This window comes from Scyliorhinus torazame, chromosome 2 (genome assembly GCF_047496885.1).
Source record: "Scyliorhinus torazame isolate Kashiwa2021f chromosome 2, sScyTor2.1, whole genome shotgun sequence".
Taxonomy (NCBI): domain Eukaryota; kingdom Metazoa; phylum Chordata; class Chondrichthyes; order Carcharhiniformes; family Scyliorhinidae; genus Scyliorhinus; species Scyliorhinus torazame.
Genome location: NC_092708.1, coordinates 104,602,712 through 104,628,172, shown reverse-complemented (window position 1 = coordinate 104,628,172; position 25,461 = coordinate 104,602,712). Strand labels below are relative to the sequence as shown.

Here is a 25,461-nt window from a genome sequence, read left to right as displayed (position 1 = left end):
TTTGTTGGAAAAAGCATAAATACCCCCTGTATTTAAGGATCAGTCGGGGCTCTATTGAATTGATGCAAAATGTTTTCATTTTCTTTGTATATTTTGACATTATTTCAAAGTATAATGACAATGAATTTTAGTTAAAGTATACACTTATGACCAAGGTATGCCATATATGTCTGTGGATGATTGTGGATCATTTAAATAACAAAACACTTATCTTATCAACATTGAGAATTCTCATCAGTATGCACCTTTTTGTTTTAGCAAATCAGTGTATTCAGAATAAAATAGTTTGCCAGCAGATAACCCTAATTTACAGAAATATAGGAAATGAAAGACACAATACCCCATTAAAAAAATTTCTAATGTATGGCATCAAAGCAGTTCTAACTTGAAAGAACAGTCACCAATTAAATGTTTCAAGACAGTAATTTAAAGTTTATTGTCTTCATTACCTAAAAGTGATCAGCCAGACTTATGGGTATGACTGGAAGGATAGGCTCCTGTCGGGTAGCAACCTGTAGTCTTCATCATATTCATATGGGGTTCACTGAAGGCTCTGAAGGTTAAAAAGGGGGAAAACTTATTGCATTTAAAAGGTTTGGCAGGAATTCCATTTCAACTTAGCATTATTTTGAGAACATTTCTGAATTAATGTTCGAAAGATGGGACTGAAACCTTTAAGTATAGCAGCCCATTATCACCATATGCATATTGGAGGAAATATGATTATTTTATATCTATAGTGTTCACCTCATTCCAACCCAAGTAATGTTTTATAACATTAATACCCATAGGAATTAACCGAAGCATATTCTGAACTCACTGAATTTGTTTTTTGTCACTTCTGCTAAATAGTGCTTTTTTTTCAAATGACTGTTTAGCACATTTCTAATAACAATAAAAATGAACAACTCTCATTCACCCATTGAAATAAAAAATTGAGATATTTTAAAAATTGCAATGCAGCAGCAAATTCATATGATCAATGAAATGTAAAATGCCAGGCCATTTGGTAATTTCTATCTTGAATTATTTTGAGAATGATGTGCACCTTTTTACATCGAGAGCAACCATTCCGTACCATTGTGACATTGTCCATATCAGCTGTTTTCCTTCAGAAATCACCCCCCTGCCAAAAAAAGGCCATTTTATATTGCAAAACATATGAAGAAGTTTCTGGTTGGCAGATTGCAGACTAGGAAGTGTGTTCACTTGTAGGACAATTATATTGGAAACATTACCATGGGGGTCAGCTCTGTCAACTGTTTTCAGTGGTGCAGTTACCATCTTTTTTTTAAAAAAGCAGTCTCAGATTAAAACATATGTGCTGCCTTACCCAAAGTTCATTGCTGCTAATTAGTAGCAGTTGGGACTTTTCTACCAGTCATTATTTCTACACAGAGCTGCCAAATGTTACCAACTGCTACAGATTCACCAAGCGCAAAGTATCCAGCTGCCCACCACCCGCCAGAACAGCATGTCTATTTGCTGCTTCCTGTCATCTTTAAACACCTGTGAAGAAAAACATCCACTGGGCAAATACATCTTTCTCCTCTCGGTCTCTAATTATGCAGAAATACCTGCTATAGATATCATTGCAGCAAACTCTCTCGTTCAATTCTACCACCACAGGCAAAATTTGTAATAAATCATTTTCACTGTTACCTCCCAGTTGAAATCAATGTATGCATTATAGATTTTGTAGTTCTGAGTGTGCTTTATGAGTAACAGGTCAGAAATAATAACACAATCCAGGATGTCAATAAAGATGTCTGTTTAAAATAAGAGGGAAGGGAAAGTGTCTTTGAGATTCAGCAAAAAAATGTAAGAAGAATGCCACAACTTTGATTAATAATTGATTAAATAAACTGTTCAACATCAAAGACAGGAAGAAGAGCTGCTTGGCTGAAAGGCTAGACTGTTAAATGGTACTTTGTTGTCTTAAATGTTTCTCAGATCAGCAGCTTTACATAGTGAGTCCTGCATTAATGCTAGTGGTTGTAAGGAATGGGCAGTAAGTATAAATATTATATATATATATATTAGCAATAAACAAAATTAACCTTTGCCACGATAAGCTTGGGCTCCAGGTAGCTTTTACATCAAAATAAATGGGGTATGAGAAATAAATCTGGTCATTCTAGCACAGATAAAGCCAGAGGAGAACATGTTTATAAAGCATGACACATCTGATTCAAACAGTTTCCATAAATATGCACAAGAATACTACAAAATATGACTCACTAAATTTGCATGTTAGGTCACCCCCTTAACCTATAAACTCAGATTTGGGTGACATCCTAAGTATTCTGTAATTATACTGCAGATATTGGTATGACATGTGTTAGGTACCATCTTCCAAGTGGTGTGAGGCAGCATTAAAGAGTAACATTACAAATATTAAACAGTTGATGCCAAACTGAGAACATTTGTCATGATAAAAAAATCAGTTTAAAATATACTTTCATCTTGGTTTTGGTTATACGACAGCTGGATTGAAGTACAAAGTAAGTTCCTGAGATGGTGTTGTGCCTGACAAAGAAACCTTAACCAAGTTTGTTCTTGAAGTAACATTATTTGGGTGAGCTGCCAGTGCCCGTCAGGCCTGCACAGGTAGCATGGTCATATTAAATGCATGAATTCTGGCTGCTTGCAACACCAGCATTGGCTTGTCGAGATGTCCCAGGATGGGGAGTGGGGCAAGAATGTTTGTGGGGGGTTAAAAATATTATGGAGTCAGGGAAATATTCCCGTTCTCCCAGCTCCACAGGAATATTTAAAGAAATGATAAAATCCAATCTTTTTGTTATAAGTATTGCTCAGGCTGTGGCAATTACTGAAGCATCCTGAGCAGAATAGCCCCAACCCCTACTCCACACTGTAATGTCCAGTTTGATAGAGGGGGCCTAAAGCAGACATTTGGGGCAGGATTCTCTCAGCCCGGGGCCAGGCCGGAGAATCCCCAAGACCGGGCCACGCCCCCCTGACGCCGGCATGCGATTCTCCGCAGAGCGGAGAATCGGCGCCATTGGCGCAGGCGTGGTTGGCGCGGCGCCGGTCACGGGCCGCTCTATGCGGCCGGCCCACCAATTCTTGGCCCAGGAAAGGCCAAGCGGCCGTAGTGAAAATGCTGAGTCCCGCCGGCGCCGTCCACACCTGCTCACAGCCGGCGGGAACTCTGCGTGGAAGTGTCAGGGGGCGACCTGGAAGGGGGGGGGCTCCGACCCCGGGGGGTCGGCCTGGCTAACCGATCGGCGGGCCGGCCTCCCTGTCCCACGGCCTCCTTTCTTCCGCGCTGGCCCCTGTACTCCTGCACCATGTTGCGTCGGGCCGGCGCGTTGAAGGAGGCCACAGCGCATGCGCGGATCCTGTGGCACCCAGTTTGTGCCAGGATTTGCAGCTGGAGCGCCGTGAACCGCTCCAGCACCGTGCTGGCCCCCTATAGGGGCCAGAATTACTCCGGGCAGCGGCCCATTCACGCCGTCGTAAAACGCGATGCCGTTTACGACGGCATGGACACTCTGCCGCATGATGGGAGAATCCCGCCTGAGGTCTGTTGCCTGAATTAGGTGGAATGATGCCTGAACAATAGTGCTACCCAATATTGGACATACGGATATTGGTCTCTGAAATTCAGCCATGTTTTGTACCCATGGTCGAATTTCTACCCCCGACTTACTTCAAATATGCAGGACAGAAATCAAACTGAATCATTCTGAGAGAATTTAGTCTTTGGAAACCTTCAAATATATTGGTCATTGGTTCCATTGCTGCTGAACAGGCAACAAGATTGGAACTAAGTTTGGAAGTAAATATTACTACAAGGGTAATGATCTTAAATGAACAGTTAAATTGGGCAGGCTATATGAGGAAGCCTTTTTTAATATTTATGAAAGAGTTTAAATCAACATATATTTTACGGGACTTCCGGGTGCGGCGATGACCAGCTGAGTCGCACGTTTCGGCAGCTCCCGGTGAAACGGGCTTTTGGGCTCTTGATAGGAGCCCCAACGGCAATTTTGACGGCTAAAAACACTGTGCGGTAAACCAGAAGGGAATTCCCCCCTGGATACGGATGGAAAAAGGAGGAGAAAGTGGCCGGATTGCAGTGGATCCTTTAGAACAGTGGCAAGGAAGGCAAGCAAAAACCAAGATGGGGACGGAAGGTGGCAGTTTAACATGGGGCCCTGAACAACAAGAGTTCTTGAAATGCTGTGTGGAAGAGCTCAAAAAGGAAATGAAGAAAGAGCTGTTGGCCCCGATACTACAGGCGATCGAAGGGCTAAAGGAGGAACAAAAGACCCAGGAGCGGGAGCTTCGGGTCGTGAAGGCAAAGGCAGCCGAGAATGAGGACGACATACAGGGCCTGGTGGTGAAGACGGAGATGCATGAGGCACATCAGAAACGATGTGTGGAAAGGTTGGAGGCACTGGAGAACAACGCAAGGAGGAACAACTTGAGGATTCTTGGTCTTCCTGAAGGTGCGGAGGGAGCGGACGTCGGGGCATATGTGAGCACGATGCTGCACTCGTTAATGGGAGCGGAGGCCCCGGCGGGTCCTTTGGAGGTGGAGGGAGCATACCGAGTGATGGTGCGAGGACTGAGAGCAGGAGAAATTCCCAGAGCCATAGTGGTGAGATTCCTCCGTTTTAAGGATAGAGAAATGGTCCTTAGATGGGCAAAGAAAACTCGGAGCAGTAAATGGGAGAACGCGGTGATCCGCGTTTATCAAGACTGGAGTGCGGAGGTGGCGAGAAGGAGGACGAGCTTTAATCGGGCCAAGGCGGTGCTTCATAAAAAGAAGATAAAATTTGGAATGCTGCAACCGGCAAGACTGTGGGTCACATATCGAGGGAGGCACCACTACTTTGAGACGGCGGATGAAGCATGGACTTTTATTGTGGAAGAAAAACTGGAATGAGCGGGTTATTAAAAAGAACGTTTGAACAAAGTGGTGGGGCGAATGTGGGGGGCGAAGAGGGGGGTTAAAAAGGGGGGAAAGAGGAGTTTTATGTACTAATCCTGCGATGTGGTAACTTTTCTCTCTTCCACAGGTGGTGATGGGGGGAGGAGGGGAGGTGGAGGAGATGGGGCGTTGGCCATTGGGGGCGGGGCCAAGGGAGAAGCGCGGGCTTGGTTCCCGCGCTATGATAATCATGGCGGGAATAGAGAAGCAGGAAGGAGGGGGCGTCGCACGGTGCGAGCCGAGGTCACGGGGGGAAGCCGAGGTTGGCCAGAGTTTGCTGACTTCTGGGAGCAACATGGGGGGAGTAATTACGCTAGCGGGGGATCTAGCGGGGGGGGGGTGGGAGGGGGGAATTACTGGGTTGCTGCTGCTGGGGAGAGGGGGGAGCTGGTATGGGAGGGGATGGGCGGGGGGGCACCGCCTGGGGGAGATACAGCTGCGTGGGAACCGGGTGAGGAGCTGGAAAAAGGGGATGGCTAATCGACAAGGGGTGGGGGGTAGGAAGCCCCCCAACCCGGCTGATCACGTGGAACGTGAGAGGGCTGAACGGGCCGATAAAGAGGGCACGGGTACTCGCACACCTTAAGAAACTTAAGGCAGATGTGGTTATGTTACAGGAAACGCACCTGAAACTGATAGACCAGGTTAGGCTACGCAAAGGATGGGTGGGGCAGGTGTTCCATTCGGGGCTAGATGCGAAAAACAGGGGGGTGGCTATATTAGTGGGGAAGCGGGTAATGTTCGAGGCAAAGACTATAGTGGCGGATAACGGGGGCAGATACGTGATGGTGAGTGGCAAACTACAGGGGGAGACGGTGGTTTTGGTAAACGTATATGCCCCGAACTGGGATGATGCCAATTTTATGAGGCGGATGCTAGGACGCATTCCGGACCTAGAGATGGGAAAGCTGATAATGGGGGGAGATTTTAATACGGTGTTGGAACCAGGGCTGGATAGGTCGAAGTCCAGGACTGGAAGGAGGCCGGCAGCAGCCAAGGTACTTAAAGATTTTATGGAGCAGATGGGAGGTGTAGACCCGTGGAGATTTAGCAGACCTAGGAGTAAGGAGTTCTCGTTTTTCTCCTATGTCCATAAAGTCTACTCGCGAATAGACTTTTTTGTGCTGGGAAGGGCGTTGATCCCGAAGGTGAGGGGAATGGAGTATACGGCTATAGCCATTTCGGATCACACTCCACACTGGGTAGACTTGGAGATAGGGGAGGAAACAGGAGGGCGCCCACCCTGGAGAATGGACATGGGACTAATGGCAGATGAGGGGGTGTGTCTAAGGGTGAGGGGGTGCATTGAAAAGTACTTGGAACTCAATGATAATGAGGAGGTCCAGGTGGGAGTGGTCTGGGAGGCGCTGAAGGCGGTGGTTAGAGGGAAGCTGACATCAATAAGGGCACATAAAGGGAAGCAGGAGAGTAAGGAACGGGAGCGGTTGCTGCAAGAACTTTTGAGGGTGGACAGACAATATGCGGAAGCACCGGAGGAGGGACTGTACAGGGAAAGGCAAAGGCTACATGTAGAATTTGACTTGCTGACTACGGGCACTGCAGAGGCACAATGGAGGAAGGCACAGGGTGTACAGTACGAATATGGGGAGAAGGCGAGCAGGTTGCTGGCCCACCAATTGAGGAAAAGGGGAGCAGCGAGGGAAATAGGGGGAGTGAGGGATGAGGAAGGAGAGATGGAGCGGGGAGCGGAGAGAGTGAATGGAGTGTTCAAGACATTTTATAAAAAATTATATGAAGCTCAACCCCCGGATGGGAGGGAGAGAATGATGGGCTTTTTGGATCGGCTGGAATTTCCCAAGGTGGAAGAGCAGGAAAGGGTGGGACTGGGAGCACAGATCGAGGTAGAAGAAGTGGTGAAAGGAATTAGGAGCATGCAGGCGGGAAAGGCCCCGGGACCGGATGGATTCCCAGTCGAATTCTATAGAAAATATGTGGACTTGCTCGCCCCGGTATTGACGAGGACCTTTAATGAGGCAAAGGAAAGGGGACAACTGCCCCCGACTATGTCTGAAGCAACAATATCGCTTCTCTTAAAGAAGGAAAAGGACCCGCTACAATGCGGGTCCTATAGACCTATTTCCCTCCTAAATGTAGATGCCAAGATCCTGGCCAAGGTAATGGCAATGAGAATAGAGGAATGTGTCCCGGGGGTGGTCCACGAGGACCAAACTGGGTTTGTGAAGGGGAGACAGCTGAACACGAATATAAGGAGGCTGTTAGGGGTAATGATGATGCCCCCACCAGAGGGGGAAACGGAGATAGTAGTGGCGATGGATGCCGAGAAAGCATTTGATAGAGTGGAGTGGGATTATTTGTGGGAGGTGTTGAGGAGATTTGGTTTTGGAGAGGGGTATGTTAGATGGGTGCAGCTGTTGTATAGGACCCCGATGGCGAGCGTGGTCACGAATGGACGGGGATCTGCATATTTTCGGCTCCATAGAGGGACAAGGCAGGGATGCCCTCTGTCCCCATTATTGTTTGCACTGGCGATTGAGCCCCTGGCGATAGCGTTGAGGGGTTCCAAGAAGTGGAGGGGAGTACTTAGAGGAGGAGAAGAACACCGGGTATCTTTGTATGCGGACGATTTGTTACTATATGTGGCAGACCCGGCGGAGGGGATGCCAGAAATAATGCGGATACTTGGGGAGTTTGGGGATTTTTCAGGGTATAAATTGAACATGGGGAAAAGTGAGTTGTTTGTGGTGCATCCAGGGGAGCAGAGTAGAGAAATAGAGGACCTACCGTTGAGGAAGGTAACAAGGGACTTTCGTTACCTGGGGATCCAGATAGCCAAGAATTGGGGCACATTGCATAGGTTAAATTTAACGCGGTTGGTGGAACAAATGGAGGAGGATTTCAAGAGATGGGATATGGTATCCCTGTCACTGGCAGGGAGGGTGCAGGCGGTTAAGATGGTGGTCCTCCCGAGATTCCTCTTTGTGTTTCAGTGCCTCCCGGTGGTGATCACAAAGGCTTTTTTTAAAAGGATTGAAAAGAGCATCATGGGTTTTGTGTGGGCCGGGAAGACCCCGAGAGTGAGGAAGGGATTCTTACAGCGTAGCAGGGATAGGGGGGTGCTGGCACTACCGAGCCTAAGTGAGTATTATTGGGCCGCTAATATTTCAATGGTGAGTAAGTGGATGGGAGAGGAGGAGGGAGCGGCGTGGAAGAGATTAGAGAGGGCGTCCTGTAGGGGGACTAGCCTACAGGCTATGGTGACAGCCCCATTGCCGTTCTCACCGAGGAACTACACCACAAGCCCGGTGGTGGTGGCTACACTGAAGATTTGGGGACAGTGGAGACGGCATAGGGGAAAGACTGGAGCCTTGGGGGGGTCCCCGATAAGAAACAACCATAGGTTTGCCCCAGGGGGAATGGATGGGGGATATGGAATGTGACAAAGAGCAGGAATAACGCAACTGAAAGATCTGTTTGTGGATGGGAAGTTTGCGAGTCTGGGAGCGCTGACCGAGAAATATGGGTTGCCCCAAGGGAATGCATTCAGGTATATGCAACTGAGGGCTTTTGCGAGGCAACAGGTGAGGGAATTCCCGCAGCTCCCGACACAAGAGGTGCAGGACAGAGTGATCTCAAAGACATGGGTGGGGGATGGTAAGGTGTCAGATATATATAGGGAAATGAGGGACGAAGGGGAGACTATGGTAGATGAACTAAAAGGGAAATGGGAAGAAGAGCTGGGGGAGGAGATCGAGGAGGGGCTGTGGGCAGATGCCCTAAGCAGGGTAAACTCGTCATCCTCGTGTGCCAGGCTAAGCCTGATTCAGTTTAAGGTATTACACAGGGCGCATATGACTGGAGCACGGCTCAGTAAATTTTTTGGGGTGGAGGATAGGTGTACGAGGTGCTCGAGAAGCCCAGCGAATCATACCCATATGTTTTGGTCATGCCCGGCACTACAGGGGTTTTGGATGGGGGTGACAAAGGTGCTTTCAAAAGTAGTGGGGGTCCGGGTCGAACCAAGCTGGGGGTTGGCTATATTTGGGGTTGCACAAGAGCCGGGAGTGCAGGAGGCGAGAGAGGCCGATGTTTTGGCCTTTGCGTCCCTAGTAGCCCGGCGCAGGATATTGTTAATGTGGAAAGAAGCCAAGCCCCCGGGGGTGGAGACCTGGATAAATGACATGGCAGGGTTTATAAAGCTAGAGCGGATTAAGTTCGTTCTAAGGGGGTCGGCTCAAGGGTTCACCAGGTGGTGGCAACCGTTCGTCGAATACCTCGCAGAAAGATAGATGGAATGGAAAAAAGAAGGCAGCAGCAGCAGCCCAGGATCGGGGGTGGGGTGGGGGGGGGGGTGGGGGGGGAGGAGGAACCAGAAGGACTCTCAGGGTTGTTAATATATACTGTATAATATGTATAGGTCGTTGCTACAGATAATTATATATTGGACTGTTAAATTATATTTTTGGAGAGTGTTACTTGTGATAAGGCAGTTGCCAATTAGGGTTAGTTTTCATTTTTGTTATTTATTATTTATTCATTTTCTGTTTATAAAATAGGTCATTGTTATTTGTGTTGTTATAATATTGTGTAAAGGATGCACAATGTACTGTGTTGGTTGACCAAAAATTTTCAATAAAATATTTTATTAAAAAAAAACATATATTTTACAACTGCTATCGCACATTTTTATTACATGGTACTTGTGGAAAGAGAATGTCAATAGATTAAAGTTCCTTGGGGCAGGATCTTACGGTCCTTCCCACTGGCGGGAGTGTCCCGTCGAATGTGATCCCCTATGGTTCTCCGGTGGTTCAGCCAGAGAGCCATGCAAAACAGAGGGACTGGAATATCCTGCTGGAGGCCAATGGTGACTTGCCTTCACTGCTGGAAAATACGCTCAGGCACTTAACTGGTTAGAGGCAGCCTACCTAGAGCAGTCGGCCAATTAGAGGCCAGCAGCTCTATTAAATGGCATCACGACCAGGGAGGCAGTAACTGCTGCCGGTACGTCCCCTGAGGCATAGTATTTTCACTAGATGCCAGACTGCAGGTGAATATAGTGGGGAGGGTAATATAGTGGAGTTGCCAAAATGGGTGGTCAGCAGCAAAGACAAGAGGGTGCCACTACCCGCCCCCTCACTACCCAATGCTGGATTCATCGATCAGGCAATGAGTATCTTTGAATGAGGGACTTCCCCCTGAACAAGAAGAAGGTCAAAGGTGCCCCCGCCCTCCGCTCACCACGAGAACAATTGAGACTCTTAAGTGTCAAATTAGTGGCTGCTTACGGCCTTCATCTCACCACAATTGGTATTCTACCAGCAGTAGATGGGGTCTTATACCACATGGGGAAGCTGTTCTGGGAGGGCCCTCCTAATTGGGCACTCTCTGGCACATGAAGGGGCCCCACCAAAAGGGTACCCCCAATGGAAGTGCTCCCCGAGCCCTTTTCAATAATTACCCCCCTAACTGGCATATGTGTCTGGCCAACTTACTTTCATTCCGGGGCCTCCTCCATCTTGGATGCTGCAAGGCCTGCAGCAGTCCCAGCAGTGACTACCATTGGTGCTGTGGGGACTGAAGAGCTGCCGCACCTCCAAGTGGCCGGAGGCTCTTGAAATGTGACCTCCATCCTTAAAGGCACATGAGCCTCAATGACAGGAATTTAATTGTCTGACTGACATTGAATTTCTATCAGGGCTCCAAAAATTGATTGCAGCATTCTTCTCTCTGGCCGTCACACCTGTGGGACTGTTAAATTCAGTCTATAGTCTTCTATTTTCCACTTATTAGTCATGTCTACAAATCATATATTGGGGATGTTTATGGAGTTATATTTGAAAGGATAACATTAACTAAAATATGAGCTTGTCCACATTGGAAGGAAGAATGGAAAATCAGTATATTGTTTAAATGTAGAGAGATTTTAGAATTCTGAAATACAGAAGGATCTGGGTGCCCTGGTACATAAATCACAAAATGTTAGAATGCAGATAGAAGTAATTAGGAAGGCAAATTGATTTTTAATAACATACTTAGTCATAACTTGTGCTGCTGAAAAACCACTCTAGCACTGGAAAACTAATTTTATATTTGTGTAATATCAAATTTTACCATTATGATGACAAATAAATTGTTTTTACATATAATATAAATTATTTTGTTCAACATTTGTTTACAATATTTCAACTTCTAATGTATGTGTTTCAATCTTCATATTGCTCTCTCAATTCTTTAAGAAGTGAAGTCCTTTTTACTTTCTGGTTTACTGTCTGTGGGAATTCTTCAATATGAGTGGCTGCTTAGCCTGCATGACAGCATTCTGGTTGCTGGCCAGTGGAGATCCTCTTGAGTTGGCACCTGATTCAAATTAGGGTTTGAAAAGGAGAAATCAAAGCCATAGAAATCATTAGATCTTTGCGTGGAGATCTTTGTGGTCGACCAGATTACCCAGGGCATTCGGTGCTGATCATAACATTTGTGAGGAGTAGAACATTTTTTCTCTTTCTATCTGAGGTAGCACAAGTCAAATGAAAGCCAGAGTTTCTATGCCAACTGCCCGAGACATAGCTCAACCTCAGAAAAGCAGGCTAACTTCACCAGCATAATCAATCAATCAATTTCCCACACTATTTATTATTTCAGTCTCTCTGATGGCAAATGCCCAGTTACAAGAATTGGAACACAGTTGTTTCTCATTTCACTTAAAACATCAACAATCAGAGAATGGAAAAATGGGAACAGAGTCCCATAACGAGGGCTGAATTCCTCAGTGTAGAAGGAGATTGGAATGTCATTTTTAAATCGTGTCCTGATCTCTCGCACCTCCCTTCTCCGACGAGACTCCCGAACCCCTAAAGCTCCAACTCACCTATAAAGGGGTCCTTGGGTCGTCCCGCACCCCCTGCAGGAAGATTGCCAGCTTGTCAACTTGGCACTGCCAGCCTGCCCCATGCAATGCCCCTGCCAGCTGACAGTGCCACCTGGCACCATGTCACCTCGCCTGAGATCTTCAAAGCGAAGGGGTTCGACCCGAGTGCCTTGGTTAGATCATAGGTGTGCACATTAGAGTGAGAATAGTTGTCTCACACGAATGTGCAGATTTTCTAAAGCGTGATCCACCCATAATGGATCTCTCGGCACCTACCAGCCATGTTGTGCCATGTTGTGTTACCTTTAGGGCGTAAAGCAGCTGGTCGATCACGCCATTTATGTTTGGCTCAAAGTTAGCAAATCTTCTGGGGTCAGAAATGCAATGGCTTATACTTATCATAGATCATAGAATTAACACTGCAGGAGGAGGCCATTCAGCCCATTGAGTCTGCACCGGCCCTTGGGAAGAGCACCCTTTTTAAGCCCACGCTTCCACCCTATCCCATAACCCAGTAACCCCACCTATCCTTTTTGGACACTAAGGGCAACTTATCATGGCCAATCCACCTAACCTGCACATCTTTGGACTGGGGGAGGAAACCGAAGCACCCGGAGGAAACCCACGCAGACTCGGGGAGACCGTGCAGACTCCCACAGACAGTTACCCATGCGGGATTCAAGTCTGGGACCCTGGAGCTGTGAAGCAACTGTGTTAACCACTGTGCTACCATGCTGCCCATTATATACCTTCCTTTGCCAAATTTTGAATCAAAAAATATAACTTCAGTTAGGTTTTATTATGCTGTTAATGTAATCTTGTAAAGGTAATGAATGCAGTATAAACTCCCGTCTATCACAGGAAGTGCCATAAAAAACCCTTCATATCCACTTACGTGAGGCAAAATTGCATCCTCTGGAGTTCAGAAATTGAGACAAGCTGCAAATACTTCAATCACAAGAGCCGTTTTGCACAGTAGGGCACTAAATCTGAAGATAAGCTTGATAAACATGGTCACTGGTACTGGAAACATAATGCTACACCAAAAAGCTTTCAATTGCAATAATATTTGATAACCCACTATCATGTTAGTGGAGCTGGTGACAAATTATTTGAAAACAAGCAATATCATAATCTTGGCAAATTAATGTGTGGAAGTAGCACGCTCAGGAATGGTTTCTTTTATTTTCTTTCATACAGGAGGAAAATGGCACTAAAATACTCAGTCGTAATCTCAGGAACACTACTCCTGATTGTATTTGTATAAGGATTGTGCAATTACTTAACTTTCACATGCAATGGTTAGTTAGTTAGTTATTTCGTAGTTAGTTAGTTAAATGTGCATAACTAATCAGTTAAGAGTGAATAACTGGAAAGTGACAACCAGGAATCTGGAATTTCACTATATCCCGTCTCACAGGTTCTTTTCCTGGAGTTGATTTCTTAGAAATGATTTAATTGATCAATTTTTCAAGTTTATTATGCCATGTTATATTTGCATATGTTTCAGTGCCACTTGATGGATGTGAAATTATGATTTGGATTAGATCAATCGTGCCTGTGACTGATAAGATGCTGTAGTAATTCAGAAATCTTCATTCTTCCTCCAGCACTATTTCTCATTGAAGTTCTAAGATCAATTTTGAAATGTGTATGTGAAAGAAAACAGTTCTTTAAATATTAAATGGATGGATGAGCCAAGAGAGAAAATAATTTCACATTCAGTAGCCCTGGATAATTAATGTTGACATTTGCAGCGAGCTAGATGCCACAGTGTTTGCTAGACCATTGTCATTTAACTTTGCATAGCTTTATTTGATTTTAAGTGTAGGAAAGTGGTTTCTATTCTCTGATAACCATTAAGGGCCCTAAGTAAGTGAGTCAGTTTCATTTTCAAGGAACACAGCTCTTGAACATAAAGATGACCTGAAATCTTTCACCCATTTACATTAATTTAATAATTTTGTCAAGGATTAAATGAGGACAGAGAATGCTAAAACAAACTGTTTCTCGATCTATGATCCATCAACCCACACTTGAGCAGTGACTGTTTGATGCTGCAATAGGTTTTGAATTGGAACAAGCATGTCTCTCAGAACCATAAGTACAGTAAATGCATAAAACCGTTTTTTTAATGTAATGCTATTGAAACTTTAAATGTTAATCTCCACTAATACTAATATTATATCTATAACCATTCATTTTCTAAATCTTAAAAAAGAATATGAAATGTCTTTCTTAATTTAAAAAAATACAACTTTTTAAACTGTCTTCTTTATTGTTCATCAATTTTTCATTTAATTGCACGAATTTTAATTTTCCACTCTCTCCTTGCAGTTTTCACTTAATTCTTAATTTTCTCTGGGTTGTTTAATTATTCCTTTATGACAATATAGTTTTGTCCATATTATTTAGCTGTTGAACACAAGTCAGTGTTCAACACAGACCTATCTAATTTTCATGTTGACAGTTTCAGTATTGGGGCAGCACAGTGGTGCAGTGGTTGGCACACTGGTGCAGTGGTTAGCACTGCTGCCTCATGGCACCAAGGGCCCAGGTTTGATCCCGGCCCACGTCACTGTCCATGTGGAGTTTGCACATTCTCCCAATATATGCAGGGTAGATGGATTTGCCACATTAAATTGCTCCTTAATTGGGAAAATTTATAAGGAAAAGACAATTGTAGTATTCATTTATTTCTGTCTGTGCAGAGATAAGAATTTGAAACTTTACACACTGTATATTTAACACTGACACTGCAAATTGTAATTGAGCAATGAATAATAATGGATAATAACACTAAATTGTAATTTCCTTGTCTTGCATATTATAGAGCACATAAAACAATAAGCATGACTTAAAACTAACTACCAATGTAACTTAGGGTTCAGACAATTTATTTTGACTATACTTTGATATCAGTCTTTGACAGACACCTTAACCAAATTTACAGATTTTAGCTACTTGGTCAGATACCATCATATTTTCCTCATGATTAACATGCACAAAGTAACATAAATAATATAATATAATAATAACATGTGATCTTTCAATAAATTCTCATACAAACTGAATTAATTAATTTATACATTTACAATAAAAAAGCTAATTAACTTATGGAAGTTATACTCATGTTACCAAATACTCTCAACATGGGTAATCAATACATGTTTGAAGTTACTACGCTAAGTGCTCAATAATGCATTACTGCATCTCATCTAGTACGTTTACATTCAATAATACATAGAAGATATCTGTAGCAAAATCTGAAGAATCATTATTAATGAATGTGATTCAATTTAATATTTTTAATATTAAAATTTTAATATTTTTAATATAATATTTAATATATCAACTCTGTGGTACAAGATAAAGGACACAAAAAACAATTTTCAGAATCAGGAAAACATAATTAGAGCCACAAAACTCATCCTATTTTGACAGAAGTTCGCTGAAATATTTAAAAATATTATGAGTAAAGGCTTATAATTTTTATTTTGAGTACCCAATTATTTTTTTTCCAATTAAGGGGCAATTTAGCGTAGCCAATCTACCTACCCTGCTCATCTTTGGGTTGTGCGGGTGAGACCCACGCAAACACAGGGAGAATGTGCGAATACCACACATACAGTGACCTGGGGCCAGGATCAAACCGAGGGTCTCAGCGCCTTGAGGCAGCGGTGTTAACCACTGTGCCACCATGCCACCCTGGGAAAAAGCTTGCACATCCAAAATATTTCACCTAATTTCAAAATATGATGCCACTTTCATGCTAATCCTCTATGATCTTCTTAACTTTAAATAATATAAAATATAAGTATCAATGAGAAAAGACATGAACCACTCCAATATACTATTTCTGAAGCATGCTAAGATCATTTTGTGATGTGAAAATGGGGGTAAATTTTTACCTTCACTGCCTGGGTAGTATCCAACAGCCTGTCACAAGTCCACTGTAGAATTCACCTTATTGAATCAATGACATAAACATTCGGTATGTTATGCAATGGACGAATAACTAATTCCACCAGTTAACACAATATAACTAAGAAAAAATAGACTCCAAGAACATTCGACAAAATTCAAATGCAAGCAGAAATGTGAAATATGATAATGTCATAGATTAAAAAGATATCTTTCTACCATTAACAAATCTACCTACCCTTACGAGGCTTTCTAATGCCTGCCAGGCCAGAGTAGGGCCTGAGTAGGATTGCCACCCTTCTGATTGTCCAGGAGTATCATGGATTTTGAAGATGGATCTTCCAGGCACTGCTGTGACCAATCCAGGAGTAAATAGGAATTAGAGTTAGCAGAGTCAGTATTCCAATGGGAGGAGGCAGGTGTATATATAGATCAATAGGCATGTTGGCAGATCTGCTCACATAAGCAGGTTAGGTTAACTGTAGGCAGTAAAGTTCCAAAACAACAGGGGTGGGATTCTCCAACACCTGCTGGGTCGGAGAATCCCCAGGGTTCTTGCCCCGGTGTGGGACAGGGCGTGAATCCCACCCCGCCGCTCTGACACCAGTTGCTGTATTCTCTGGCACAGGTTTTTGGGCGGGGTGGGGATCACACCGCGCCGGTCGGGGGCCATTGGCAGCGCCCCCCCCCCCCCCCTCCGGCAATTCTCCGGGCCTCGATGGGCCGAGCGGCCGTCGGTTTCTGGCCAGTCCCACCGGCGTGGATTGGACATGGTCCCACACGGCGGGACCTGGCTGGTAGGCCGGGTGGTGCGGTCCCGGAGGGGGGTACGGGGGGGTATCCGGCCCGTGGAGGGCTCCCATGGTGGTCTGGCCCGCGATCGGGGCCCACCGATCCGCAGGCGGGTCTGTGCCGTGGGGGCACTCTTCCTTCTGCTCCGGCCCATGTAGGGCTCCGCCATGGCCAGCATGGAGAAGACACCCCTCTGCGTATGCACTAGAATACGCCAGCCAGTCTGGCATGCGTGGAACCGCGCCGGCGGTTCTGCGCATGGGCTAACTCGCGCCGGCCCTTCGGCGCCGGCTGGCGCAACGCCAACCCCTCTGGTGCTGGCCTAGCCCCCGGATGTGCGGAGGATTCCGTAACTTCCGGTCGGCCTGACGCCGGAGTAGTTCGCGCTGCCTTTTACACCGGCGTCGGGCCATCGCGGGGATTCGGGAGAATCCCGCTTATGGATTGCAGCGGTTCAAGAAGGCAGCACATCATCACCTTCTCAAGGGCAATTAAGGGTGTGCAATAAATGCTGGCCTAGCCAGTGTCCCTTGAACGAAGAAAAATAAAGAAACAGAACATGTTTCATTTTGATGACCTTTCATCATTTTTGATAGAAGGCATTGATCTGAAATGTTGAGTGCTATTCAGTGGACTTGAAAGGGTGTGATTTACTGACCACCCTGCCGCATGTTTTTCGGTAGCCCAACAGTGGGATCTACCGGTCCTGCCATTGTCGATGGGCTTTCCTGGTGACAGTATCTCTCTTCGCTGGGAAACCCGTGCGCCGGTGTGGGACAGCAGGTTTCCGTTGTGCGAACAGTTGATAAATCTGGTTTGGGGTACATTTGACAGGGTGTTTTTTGATGGCTGCAGCACCGAGATTCCTCCTGCCATTCAACGGCACTTTGCCGTTTTTGGGGGCCTCGGGAAATTTCTCCCTATCAGGCCATGCTTTAGTCGATTTCCTGAGCAATACCGGCTCCTTGCAGATTGAGGCGCCATTTTCACTGGACGCTCTGATCTCTGCAGCCTCCCCCCTTTCTGGACCATCCCTTCATCCCTCCAACCTTCTCATGGCCCCTGGAACCCCCCTCCTCACTCCCCCCCTAATGGGCATGGACCTCAGGCAGTGCCAGTCAGGCACCCGGGCATCTTGGCACTGCCAACCTGGCATCCAGCCTGCCCTGACCTCGACCATCTGGGGAAGCTGTAATGGCCAGCGAGACTCACCAAGGGGTCATCACGCTTGAACCACGTTTGTGGAAACCAGTGCTAAACTGCGCCCGGTCGAGTTCTTACAGGCATGGCCGTTGACTCCCGGGTGCCAAGTGAATGCGAGGCAAATCCAGCCTAATGAATCGTTTAACTATTCTGACCTGGATCATGCCCAGTGAGGGCGAAGCCTGATTTGGGCTCTCGCTGGATTCACCCATTGCGGCCGGCTCTGGGCTGGTGGCAATGCAGTGGCTGAATCGCGCCTGTTAACTCTGGGCGGGATTCTCCAGTCCCCCAGCCTTATTTCTCGGCCGTATGCCATTCGCTGGGGGCGGGATTCTATCTTCCCGCCACTTATCAATGGGATTTCCCATTGAAACCACCCCACACAACTGCGAAACCCGCTGGCGTGGGTGTGCTGCCAGTGGGAAAAGTCAATCCCAACAAGCAGTTAATTCTGGCCTCTGTTTCTCTCTCCAAAGACTGCCAGACCAGCTGAGTATTTCCACCATTTTCTGTTTTTATTTCAGATTTCCAGCATCTACAGTATTCTGCCTTTCACACAGACATTTGCACTTTGGTTGCAACAGTAACCATTTTGGGTAAGTTTTTGTGATAAGCCTTGTTATTCCAATCATTATTTTTCCACTGCCCACACCACCTTCCGACTGTCCCAATTTCCCAATATCCAGTTCTCCCCTGCCAGTTAGTAAAAACATTTTTTATGGGCTCATTGAAAACAAAAATACTAAACCATAGAGGACCCAACTTTTATAAGGCAAGTGGTATAACGTTTGTAACACCGTGCGAGGGCCATGTGATAATATCTCCAGGAGTTAGTCCAAAGCTAGGCCGCAGCATCCCATTTCCACCCACATAGGAGGGCAAAGGTCATGGGTATCTCGCTTCTTATATTCCCTAGCTTGATCTGTAGGGCTTTCTGGCTGCTGCTTTAGATCAGCAATGAGAAAGCTCCGAGACTTGGAGAACAGCTGCAGACTGATCTGCTCTGTCATTGATTTGTACGTCTGCCAAGGGCAATCCTGTGTGAACCTGCATCTGGGTCATGATGAGCCTTTCACCCGGGGGCTCCATCCATCCAATGCAATAAAAGTCTTCACTACATCTGCACTATGGAGTAGTCAAACCTTAGGAAATGTACACTTTATGTATTTTAATCCAGTGCTGCTAACATTGTAGGACTGTATATTTGATGTGTTAAAGATACTGGGTAAGATTCTCCGGTCTCCGATGCTGAAATCGCGTTCGGCGATTGGCTGGAGAATCCCTGTCGGTACTGAATTCGGGGGGAGGCGACGCTTTTGCAATTGGCAACCCCGTCCAAAACGGCGTACTCGCAGAGTACACTTCACACTGTCCGGACGGCCTCAGGACGTCACCTGAGGCCCTCCCCGATGCGTGGGGCGAGTGTGCTATTTTTTTTCGGGAACCGGCGTGGCAGCTGCGGACTGAGTCCACTGCCGTCACAGTCGGGGGGGGGGGATTCGATATGCGGGCAGGGAAGGCTTTGGCGGGGACTGGGGGCACTGGTGGGGGTGGTCCAGGGATTGCGAGCCTGGCCAAAGGGAGGCACTATTTGGCAGCCTGGGTCCGCGCGTGGCCGCTGCCATGTTGCACGGCCCGGCCGCTACAGGCCGCCGCCGTGCACATGTGCGACCACGGACCTAGCAATTCTCTGGCCTCATCCGCAGCTAGAGCCGGGGGCTTTATGCTGCGTGCCTGCTAACCCTCCACCAGACGGAGGATCAGTGGAGGTTTTGCACCGTTTCTCCGGGCATAAAACGCCGCTCTTCCCACACCGGCATCAGCACATAGTCTCCCAAACAGAGAATCCAGTCCACTACATTTGTTCTTCATCTCGATGTTGCTGCTTCAGTTGAAATAAAGTTTGAGTGTTGAAGTAGTCTCCTATCTATTCATCGGTGGTTCAGTGGTAGAATTCTCACCTAGCCTGCGGGAGGCCCGGTTTCAATTCCTGGCCGATGCAACGATTTGTAGGCACTCTTTCCCAGGGTGGAAGGGTCAGCTTTAAGGTCTGTGGGGCAAAGTTTAGAGGAGGTGGGTGAGGCAGGTTTTTTACGCAGCGTGGTGAGTGCCTGGCATGTGTTGCCAGGGGAGGTTGTGGAAGCAGATACATTACCGGCGTTCAAAAGGCTTCTTGACAAACACATGGATAGGATGGGTATAGAGGGATACGGCACAAGGAAGTGCTGAGGGTTTTGTCCAAGAATGGTAGCATGACCGGTGCAGGCTTGGAGGCCCGAAGGGCCTATTCCTGTGCTGTATTGTTCTTTGATCTTTGTTCTCCACGTTTTGAGTGATTATATGCTGAAGCAGTGGCTAACTGGCCCATCACATTTTCTACAACCTCAAATAACACGCTTGTGTTATTTGAGGAAAGAACAGGATGGCAACATTGCCACGAGGCAGCAAAATCATTGCTGCTTATCCCCACAGGTAAAAGGTAAAGTTGCTATCGTCCCAGATGACCGTAAGCTGCTTTTCCCTTTGAGGGGGAGAGCTGACTGGTGGTGATTTAACCTGAGGATCAACACACCTCATGCGAGGGGCAAGGTTGAGAAGGTGGGCTTCATGAACAACTAGTACTGCTATGCTTCGTATGATCATTTATATGCACAGGAGTAAATCTCCAGGCAGCATTCGGAAGAGTGAAGAACTACCTTATGGCTTTTTCTATCTAATCCCCCGCTTATGAAGATGGTTAGAGAAACTCTTGCATTCTAGAACCAATCCCTATCCATTGCAGTATTCACAATACTTACTCTGACTGGAGATAGGCGGCAGGATTCTCCGTTTCTGAGACGAAGTGGTGGCGCCAAAGCAGCATTCGTGGACTTTGACGACAACAAAACTGGTGCCACACCTGGACTGATTCCGCTAATGTTAATGGGGGGGGGGGGGGGCACCGGCGCCACATGGAACACAATCGATCCTAATGAGAAACGGTGCCGGTTTCGCGATTGAAACTCAGGAGGCTGACACGTTGCAGCCGCAGAGACACACTTCACTCCCCACACACACCATCCCAGCCAACAAGATGGCAGCGAGGAGAGCGGCACCCCATTCCACCAATGCCAAGCTCGAGACCCTCCTTGACGCCATGGAGGAGAGGAGGATGACCCTGTACCCCAGCCCGGGAAGGAGGTTGCCAGCTGCCGCCGTTCGTCGTGTCTAGGCGCAGATGGCAGAGGCAGCCAGATACCGTCCGGACTGGTCAGACAGTGCCGGAAGAAACTGTACAACCTCCTCAGGGCGGCCAGGGTGAGTAGGTAGCACTGTGCCCCTGGCACTAACCCATCCCACACATCCATATGCCTAAACCCTCCAGTCCATGTGGTCAAACCCCCACCCTGCCCCCATATCGGCACCCATACCGGTCGGCATGGCCGAGTGCCCTCGCCATTGAGGCTACCAGCTGCCCACCCGCTGGACTGTATGAGTCGGATTATCTAACACTGTCATTTTCTATTCCCGCCCACCCCCCCAAACCAGAAGAAGGCCGCGCATAACAGCCAGGAGCGGGAGAAGGCTGGAGGGGGCCCACTGGACGTGGCCGAGCAGAGGGCCCTGGATGTGACCGGCGGCCAGGAAGAAAGGGAGGTCAACGAGGTAGAGCTCGGTCACCGGCGAGGAAGTGAGACCCCGCTTAAATGGTTCCCCATGAAAAGTGTGCCAACCCCTCCCCCAATGTCACCCCCACAGCACCTTCACCGCCACATCACCCTCACACCACCCCCACACCACCACCCCTCACCCTCACCTCTCCCGGCCCGCGGTCTAATCATGTGTCTTGTCTTGTGTCTTACAGGACCCGCTGGGGATGGGGAGGGTCCATCTGGTGTCCCCAGCCTGTGCCACAGCCGGAGCCCCCCCTATGAAAGCAGCTCGGACACCAGCCCTCCGCCCGAGACTCAGGGGATCCCGGAGCTCGGGTCGGTGGATGGCAGTGATTTTCCATCACAGCTGTCTCCAACACCCCCCACCATCCCAGAGACACTCACCTTAGTTGGGCTTGTTAGTAAAGAAGCTCCTGGGACACTATCTGGTGCACACCAAACAGCTGACCCAGTACAGCAGATGGAGGTAGGAACACCTGAGGAGACGGACGTTCCGAGGGCAGGCCGACTCCAACAAGTAGCTGCCGTCCATACGGGTCTCAAGCTTCTGGAACAGACAGGCCCATCTAAAATGGAGATGCAGTCGCAGACCAGGAACCACATGAAGGGTTGTCCATTGTGGTGATAAGCATCACTGTAAATACACAAGGGGTTAATGTAAATACACTACGACTAAGTAAACACTAGAGGGAGCACCAGAGACATCATGACATGCAAACATACAGCTAATGAACACATAGAATAGGACACGACCAATGGGCAGTCTAGACACCCAGAGCTGACACTACCCCAAGGGGACATTACACAACCCATATATAAGGACAGGGCACACATGCTCTGTCTCTTTCCACAGGCGACACTTAGAGAGTAGGACAGGGACACATCAGAAGCATCACATCCACCACATGGCTTAGAGCAGACTGGTTAGTTAGACTGAGTTACTACAGCAAGATTAGCAGGAGAGTCAAACTCATAGAGAACTGTGCTAATGGTTCAATGAATCACGTTGAACTTACTTCAAAGTCTGTAGTATCTTTTGGTCAAAAGCTGCATTGAGTTGCAGCCTGTGTTATCCCAGAGTACATAACACAACAGTCGGTGAGCATCCAGTACCTGCAGGTGCAGTTGGAGAGTCCAACTGCATGCAGCAGCAGGACGTGGTGCCGACAATGCATGAAACCCAGGCCAACACTGCACGGGCTGGGTCCGCGGTGGAGGCATTGAGGGCGACGGTTTCGGCAATGGATCAGCATGTCCAAGCCCTGGGGCATTCTGTGCAGGCACTGGCCAAGACACAGGAAAGGGTTGCCACCACACAGGCGACCATGTCTCTGATCCACCAGGAAATTGCAGCGGCGCTCCTGAGCGTGGCCCAGTCACAACAGGCCATGGCTGGGAACATCGGCGGCATTGCCCAGGTGCTGGCCGACATGGCACAGACACGGAGGGAGGTGGCCCAGTCCCAGAGTGAGATGGCGCAATCACTGGCTGATGTGACACAAACCCAAAATGTGGTGGCATAGTTGCAGTGTGATGTGGCGCAGTCCCAGACGGAGATGGTCCACTCCCTGTGCTCCATTGCCACAAGCGTGAAGACTCTGGTCTAGACCAGAGCAGGCCTCCAGGATTGACAGCGCCAGGTGGCGGGGGATCATCAGAGGATATTTCCCCTCGCACCCCGCCCCGCGGAGTAGCTCGGGGGTCATCGGGCACCCCGAAAGAGGAGGAGGTGTAGGGCCCGTGCCGGTGAATCCCGCAGGGGAGGTGCCGGAACACCGCAGCACCTCGGGCTCCCCCCCTCCCCACTCCTGTCCTTGGTGCATCTCGTGGGTAGATGGCAGAATGGGGCTGCACCATGCCACCCAGCGCACCCGAGCAGCAGCCGTGCCCATCCAGACCCGGAGTCCCCAGAAGACGCCCGCCAACGGGGACCCAGATCACAGGGCGGTAATCACAGCAGGCCGCCTCCGCTCCTGCTGTACCATCTGGGGAACCACCTAGACGTAGTGTTAGGGCCCATAAGGCCAGGAGGTTAGACATTAGTTAAGTTGGCATGGGTGCAGGGCACAGTTTAGTTATAGGGGCTAGGGCACAAATCTGTATATATTAGTTCACATTAAAAACCTGTAGCCACCATTGCAACCTGCCTCAGTGCTCTGCCTGCTCCCCCCCCCCCCCCCCCCCTGCACCCTCCCTCCCCCCCAGTCGGTGACCTCCCCCCCCCACAGTCGGTGAATCTGGAGCCGTTCAGAGAGTCCCATGCGTGTTGGCCCTAGCGCTCATGTCGTGCAGCCTGTCATGCCTGCCTGGGCCGCATGTCCCACCCATCCTTGCCCTCCCTCGCATCCTCCTCGTCAGACAAGACCTGGCATTCCCCCTCGTCCTCCAGCACACAGCCCCGCCGCTACGCGATGTCGTGGAGGACACAGCAGGTCACCACGATGCGGGTGACCCTCTCAGCGTCATAGTGGAAGGCACCTCCAGAGCGCTCCAGGCACCTGAAACACATTTTCAAGAGGCTGAAGCACCGCTCGATTATGCTCCTGGGCACTGCATGGGCTTCGTTGAAGCGGGTCTCCATATCAGTCTATGGGCTACGAGTAGGCGTCATCAGCCACGATCACAGTGGATAGCCCCTATCACCCAGGAGCCACCATCCCCAGCCCGGCGGACATCTCGAAGGGGCTTTTCACAGTAACTTCATTGAAGCCTACTTGTGACAATAAGTGATTATTATTATAATTAACATGTCAGGAATCATTGAGTGTTCGGGATGAAGGAGTCCTGCACACTGCCCAGGTACCGGGCACAGACGTGCATGATGCACAGCTGATGGTCACATATCAGCTGCATATTCATCAAGTGGAACCCCTTTTGGCTGGTGTGGAGCGGCCTGTCATCTGCAGGTGCTCGTAGGGGGACAGGCATCCCATTCATCACCCCCTAGAGCCGGAGCATCCCGGTAATGGTGGTAAATCCTGCCGCTCGGTCATCGTGATGGGCTCAGTCTACATTGAAGTGGATGCATTGAGCCGTCTGGGCACATAAGGCCTCCATGACACCACGGAGGTCTGTTAGGTCCCCTGAAAGGAGCCTATTGTGTTGGCCGCTCTGGATCCGTGGAACACATACAGGTCACCAACACTTGAAATAGTGCAACACTATTTTATGGAATCATTAACTGTTTAACATACTCTCACTGTGGGTTAACACAATACTAGCTTTAACTAAAGACCTTTGCCTTGTCCTAACCAGTCGATGCACTCAGCACATGGTGAATGTCTGTGCTGAAGGCTGTGAGATCTGTCCTACTAGCAAGCTACAGCTCGAATGAGCGGGAACTCTGATGCCCCCTGTCTTTATAGTGCGTGTGCTCTAACTGGTGATTGGCTGCGGTGTTGTGTGTGTTGATTGGTCCCACTGTGTGTCCATCAGTGTGTGTCTGCACCATGATATACTGGTGTATATTATGACATCCCCCTTTTATAAAAGAATGTACATGTGTGGCAATAAATAGTATATGGTGAGAATGTCCCTGACCACGTGTGTGCGAAAGACATATTTACAGGACTATGTACATGAGAACTAAGCTATTTACATGGGAAGGTGCCTGGTGCAGAAAAACAGTATGCAACAAGAATAACGAGATGAACACTATATACAAACCATGATAGCACAATTGCTTCACAGCTCCAGGGTCCCAGGTTCGATTCCGGCTTGGGTCACTGTCTGTGCGGAGTCTGCACATCCTCCCCGTGTGTGCGTGGGTTTCCTCCGGGTGCTCCGGTTTCCTTCCACAGTCCAAAGATGTGCAGGTTAGGTGGATTGGCCATGATAAATTGCCCTTAGTGTCCAAAATTGCCCTTAGTGTTGGGTGGGGTTACTGGGTTATGGGGATAGGGTGGAGGTGTTGACCTTGGGTAGGGTGCTTTTTCCAAGGGCCGGTGCAGACTCGATGGGCCGAATGGCCTCCTTCTGCACTGTGAATTCTATGATATTGTAAGTCCACAAAGTTCACAAATTAAGTCTCTGACGTGGGTGACGAATTCTGGTTGACCGCCTCAAGGGTGGGTCGG

The 25,461-nt window shown here is 48.0% G+C and overlaps 1 long non-coding RNA gene across 1 annotated transcript; it reads right to left on the bottom strand.

Moving 5' to 3' along the window:
- Positions 1–494: 494 nt before the first annotated feature.
- Positions 495–22,017, bottom strand: LOC140407783 (uncharacterized). The gene is made up of 3 exons (XR_011939799.1): positions 21,770–22,017; positions 15,725–15,779; positions 495–553 (listed from the first exon to the last, which is right to left on the bottom strand). It is a non-coding gene; the product is annotated as an uncharacterized lncRNA (long non-coding RNA).
- Between the last annotated feature and the right edge of the window lie 3,444 nt (positions 22,018–25,461).